General features: G+C 45.1%; 1 protein-coding gene and 1 pseudogene across 1 annotated transcript in view; one reads left to right on the forward strand and one right to left on the reverse strand.

Moving 5' to 3' along the window:
- Positions 1–2,567, reverse strand: part of MELK (maternal embryonic leucine zipper kinase) — a 71,511-nt gene extending 68,944 nt beyond the window's left edge. Inside the window, exon 1 of the mRNA XM_069576160.1 lies at positions 2,408–2,567. The gene's annotated coding sequence lies outside the window, so the exon portion shown is untranslated. The remainder of the gene's footprint in view (positions 1–2,407) is intronic.
- Positions 2,568–4,190: 1,623 nt separating this feature from the next.
- On the forward strand, positions 4,191–4,822 carry LOC138432350 (large ribosomal subunit protein uL30-like; annotated as a pseudogene).
- Positions 4,823–6,056: the final 1,234 nt, after the last annotated feature.

Raw genomic sequence — 6,056 nt, forward strand, 5'->3', positions numbered from 1 at the left:
GCAAATTGGGAATAAAGTGGAACCACACTCCCAAAGACAGGAATTACAGGACTAAGAATTTTTTAAACAGGTAAAAACAGCAGTAAAATATAGAGGTCAATACAAGGCTAAGAAATCTTTGGGATCCTAATGAGGGAGAAGAGAGTGAGCAGGATATTGGAAATGGAGGGATATCAGGCTATAAATCTGTTCAGAAAGTTGTCTGATATAAAAGTAGGCTAACACATTCCTTAGAGAGCAGAGCCCCAACTAATGCAATATGGGGGTATTCAGAACACAGGGATTAAAGAGGAAACACAAACAGACATTATGAAGCTTAAAAACCATGAAATGGAAAAAAGTTCCCCAGTGGCCTAGTGGTAAGGATTCCAGCCTTTCACTGCTGTGGTCCAGGTTCAATCTCTGATGGGCAACTGAGATCCTGCAAGCCGCGTGGCACAGCCAAAACACAGACTAATAAAAGACCATGAGATGAAAATAGACAAAGGAAAAGAAACAGGTCTTAGGAAATATAAGACTCTAATTGCCACCATGCACATGCCTAAATTCCATACCAAAGACTGGGCTATTTTAAATTGCCACACTCAGAAAAAGAAAGCAATTGGTATGATGTTGGAATTGATTTTCCCAGATAAGGGATATAAGAGCATCTTAATCAATGTCTTGACGGATTTTTCCCAAATGAGTTTTGAACTTTCAGGCTATAACCTCCAGTCAACTAGCAGAGATCAACCTGTATCAGTGAAGACTGAATCACATACCTCCCCTTTTTTTCTTCCTTCCGTTTTCTTATCTACTCCCTTACCTCTGATCATACCACGTCTTCAGAGAAGTAAAACTAATGTGGGCCTAAATTATATCTATTTAATCCAGGTAACATTATTTTTGCTACTGTATAAGAAAACTAGTGTTTATACTGCAAACTGCTATAATGATAGCAGATTTTACTTGGCTTGTGGAAGTACAATTGGTTCTAAATATTGTTAAGTCTCCTCTCTGTTTATCCTCTAGAGTCTGGAAATATAGAATAAAGACATGCGACTGGAGTTATTCAGCTGCTGCTAAAGGAGGTATATGGTTAGTTAAATGTGGAAGGGAACCTCCCATCTGTGGATAAAGAAGAAGGAAACTAGACCCTAATCAGACACCTGATAGTCCTTCTGAATGTGACTAAATAGAACTGGGGCTGTATCAAATTGTGGTCCTGAAACAAGGAATTTCTTAGATAGTGGGAGGAAGTTTATCAGTAAATTTTATAGGATAGCAACAAATTGGGGGCATTTTCTTACCAACATAGTCTTCTTTGGGCTATGCTATTTCCTGCTGTGTAGTACATTTATGTTATCTAGTGACCTTGGTAAGACACTGATGCTGACGATATTTCAAATGAGAAGCAGAATACAGAATGTCTTACAATGTGACCTTCTAATACATTTAATTAACATCCAGTTCTGCTCCCTTGTAGAGGCTTCTGGGAGTACCAACAGAGAAACATTCATTCCCAAAGGCAGTAAGAGATTGATCTGATCATCTCCTTGGTCCACAGTAGATATACTGAAAGGATAGATCCACTGGTGAGACAAGCCCATGAAGGTGCAGTGAGGGCGTTTCTGATTTATCCCACACAGCACAGAAATAGAAACCAAGATATGAACAAAAAAGTGAGGAACTAGTGTTCCTCACTAGAGACTAGTTCTCTACGCGAAACTCCAAGCACCTGTGATGCTGCCCTGCCTTCCCCCTTTCCCTTTCCATTACCAGAGAGAAGCAGCAGTGGTGACGCTCAATAGTGACTCATCCTAGGAATGAGAGGCCGCATCACTCCCCTGGGGCGCCCTCCGTTGGAAGTCTCCCTTTCCCTCCTGGTCTTTCGGTGAGGGCCACTACTTTTACTGCTATAGCATTCGGTGTGTGTACACCCCTTTTAGTTTAAGTCTCTTAAGCCACTACTTGGGGAAAGTGAAGGAAGAGGAAGCCTTTGGACTCTGAAAGAGGAGTGATAAGACATAACACGTTTCCTTTTTCACTGAACTGCCCCAAGAAATTGAGTTGTACGAACAGAAACAACTTGAAATCCTTCTTTGAATGTCTTTCCCGGAGACCGTCAAGGTCGTGCAAACGCGGAACGGGAATTCACATTTATCCCAGCCTCTTAGGGGGCAAGCGCTTCCACTGCACACCTCATCGATAACCCGGAGGCGGGTACGATCACTCTCCCCACTTACAGCGGAGAAAAACGGGGGTCAGAAAGGCTAATATCTCATCCAGGGAACCGAACTCGTAAGGCGGGGCCTCCAGGAAGTTCCTCAAAACGCCAGTGAGCCAGCAGCACACTGGGCTCAAGCCGCTGTCCCCCGCGCTGCGCACGGCCGACACCTCGGCCCTCACCCACGCGGGACAGACTGACCTGAGGGCGGAGGGCTGGGAGGGGCTGAACCAGGCAGAAAGACAGACGCACTGGACTGCAATCCCGAAGAAAGCGACGAGTGCAGCAAGTTCCTAAGAAACTTTGGGATGGTCAGGTTCTGGCCGCTTCCGCCCGCCAAGGGAATCAAACCTCGCGCGCCGGAAGGGGCGGGGGTGCGGCGGGGGCGGGGCTCATCGGGGAGGGTGCGGTCCCTGCGAGGAGGGGATGGGGTCGCTCGCCGGCCGAGAGGGGACTTCAAGTCTCGGTAGTTAACCTGGAGTGTGACTCGGGGCACGGAAAGATTTGCCTGGTGGCGTGGACGTACAGAGTTTCCACATACTTCTTAAGTTCTCTTTCCTAAAATTAATCTGCTGAGACGTCACTAGTAGTGAAGGTTCTCATTTTCGTCCTCCTCTTGCCTTATGGCCCTTCTGTCATCCAGCGGAAAAACAAGTATACCTCTGCCCTCTCCACATCTAAAACTGTGTTGTCCGGAGGAATGAAATCCCCAGGAGCCATTAGATAACTCAAGGTACCAGAAACACTAACCTAGCATCACTGTAAAGTCCTTCTAATACGTTTTACCGTTTGGTCGTTATTTATGTGACTTTCACCCGATGTATGAATTACAATTGTAATGATAACTCGATCCTGACGTAAAAAAAAAATTATAGCAAGAGGAAAGAAAAAGTATTAAGTATAAATTTGTACACGTGTTTTTAGGGCCTTCCTTGGTGGCTCAGACAGTAAAGAATCCGTCTGCAATGCGGGAAATCCCTGGGTTGGAAAGATCCCCTGGAGGAGAGTATGGCAACCCACTCCAGTATTCTTGCTTGCCAAATCCCATGGACAGAGGAGCCTGGTGGGCTGCAGTCCACAGGGTCACAGAGTCGGACACGGAGCAACTAACAGCACAGCATATTACAGTAAAAGATTTTCAAGCAAAAAAAAAAAAAACACTAAGATAACGTGTGGAATTGAAATATGAGTTAAAGGGAAAAAAGGGAAAATAAGCAAGTTAAAAAAGAAATCACATATTTTATTTTTTTTAATAGTAGGTATCAAATCATCTGGTATTTCTAATCTTGGATATCTTCAAAGGAGTTATTGCTTCACTTTCTGAGGTTTACAGTGAACAGCTGTTCTAAAATACATAAATACAATTAATCCAAAAATTAAAATTTTTGTGGACTATGCAAAATCATGAGGAGAGCATGAGCTTTTCGGTGTTTGCAGCCTCGCCCCAGCATTATGACAATACAGTTGAAACCTAAAGGGCTAGGTTTTAAAGATGACACAGCTCTAAAAAGTTTGGAAGCCTTGTAAAGGCAGCTTTATGCAACTTTCGCCAGGAGTTAGGGTTAGCAAGATCGCAGCGATTTAGCGCTGCTAAGAAGGTACAGACGGTCCTGGTCATCCAGCCAAGAGCCAGAACAGACGTTTCTATGGTCCAATAAACATAGAGCAATGGCAACCCACTCCAGTACTCCTGCCTGGAAAATCCATGGACGGAGGAGCCTGGTAGGCTGCAGTCCATGGGGTCGCTAAGAGTCGGACACGACTGAGCGACTTCACTTTCACTTTCATGCATTGGAGAAGGAAATGGCAACCCACTCCAGTGTTCTTGCCTGGAGAATCCCAGGGACGGGGCAGCCTGGTGGGCTGCTGTCTATGGGGTCGCACAGAGTCGGACGCGACTGAAGCGACTTAGCAGCAGCAGCAAACATAGAGCGGTTCCTCGCTTCCCCACCTGCGCATGAGCAGTAGTCGCAGACTCGGAAAGATGGCAGAAGAGAAGCTAAGAGAGAAGATCCCTTTGGTTCTAGAAAACCTCCTGAAAACGTGGAAGTTTTATCAGGTCCTCAGAGTTATCCAGGCAAAGCTTTTGCAAAAGAAGGAACAGAGGAATGGGAAAGAGGTCAAGTTTTAGCGACTGAAATGGTTCCTCCATGATTCCTGGCCGAAACTGTGTGACAGGGTGCACCGACCACAGACACCTTAAAGTGAAACCTCTTGGCTTGAAAGTGCCACGTAAACATTCTTTGGCCTTTGTTGTAGTCATCTAGAGGATTAATGGGGTGAGTTTACTGGTGGAGTGGACCATTGCAAGACAGCCTGAATGAGATTTTCAGTGATGTCTTTGTGAAAGTAACCCCTCAAACCATAAAAACTCTTCCTATTGTGGAACCTCATGTGACCTGCTGCTGCTGCTAAGTCGCTTCAGTAGTGTCCGACTCCTAGCAACCCCATGGACTGCAGCCTACCAGGCTCCTCTGTCCATGGGATTTGCCAGGCAAGAGTACTGGAGTGAGTTGCCATTGCCATGTAACCTGGGGATTTCCAAATCTGAAGTCTGTTCGGAAACTCATCTATGGAAGTGAATGCATCAGTCAGCTGAACCAGCAGCTGAACTAAACCCAGAATATCTGAAAGCACAGTGCATTTGGAAGCATGTGTTTTTGTTTTCTGAAATTGTTACCCAATATCTTCAGAGTTTATTTTCTCCTCTTATCTTCAGAAACTGGAGAGGGAAAGTTCAGGGAAAAGATGGTGATATTGGCACCCCAGTTCCAAGGAAAAATTCCTGTGTGTTTTCTGAGTTGGTCACTTTCCACCTCTGAGACCAGCCAAAGACTCATGCCATGGAGGAGGGATCCTTTGTCGCATCTTCTATCCTGGGGTTAATGAATGAATACCCAAGCATGAATACAAGACAGCAGTGGACCAACCCCAGGGGGCATACTTGAACCTATTAAGAATGCCATGGTAGATTACTGAGTCCCTGTGCCATCTATGACTCAGGGAAATGCCCATCGTTTAGTTCTGCTGAGCTTCAAGATGGAATTTTCTGGTTTTCCTGATGGTTTCTTAAAACCCAAGTCAGGAAAGAGTGAGTCATTTTCTTGGTTTGGCATGGATGAAATTAGCATCATTTCGTCTTTCAGGCCCCAGTCAAGCAGCACAATTGGACCCTTTCCTTATATATTCTAGAATCCATAAGTATTGCCCTCTACCCTGCAGGTAGACCAACACTCGTGGAGATGTTAGACCTAAAAAGAGGGTCTGATGGTGCTTGTGTTTGTCACTGGTGTCCATCCCTAAATGGGCCTTGCCTCTGCTCCTGTCACTCAGTTGCTTCCACTTGCCATCTGAGTAGGTGGCGAGGCTGTGCCAGGCCAAGCTTAATAGCTAAAAACATGCTTAACTACTGTGTCCCCTGGTCCTTGAAGATTAGCTCTGCTGCAGTTTGGGTTCATGGAGCGCTCAAACGTGTTAGTCATAAGTCATACTGCTAGCTACCTGACAGGTCAATAAATAGAGAGATGAGTCATTGGGACAAGGAATGGGGACTTTATTTAGAAAGCCAATAAACCAAGAAGATGGTGAGCTTGTACCCCCCAAAAAAAACTGTCTTGCCTGAGTTCAAATTCAGGTTTCTTTTATACTGATAGGCAAGGGAGTAAAGTCAAGTATTTTTGGGTTCCCATCAGCCTCCAGAGGGGCTGTGTTAGTTGTTCACAGGTGGGCCTGGTCAGCAAACAAAGGTTTCTTAGCTTAATGCTCATTACCTGGGAGCAGATTCCCAGACATGGGCCATTATGTATAATTTAAGTTTATAGGCAACATCCCTTTAGTGACGAACTTAGAA

This window comes from Ovis canadensis, chromosome 2 (genome assembly GCF_042477335.2).
Source record: "Ovis canadensis isolate MfBH-ARS-UI-01 breed Bighorn chromosome 2, ARS-UI_OviCan_v2, whole genome shotgun sequence".
NCBI classification, from domain to species: Eukaryota; Metazoa; Chordata; class Mammalia; order Artiodactyla; family Bovidae; genus Ovis; species Ovis canadensis.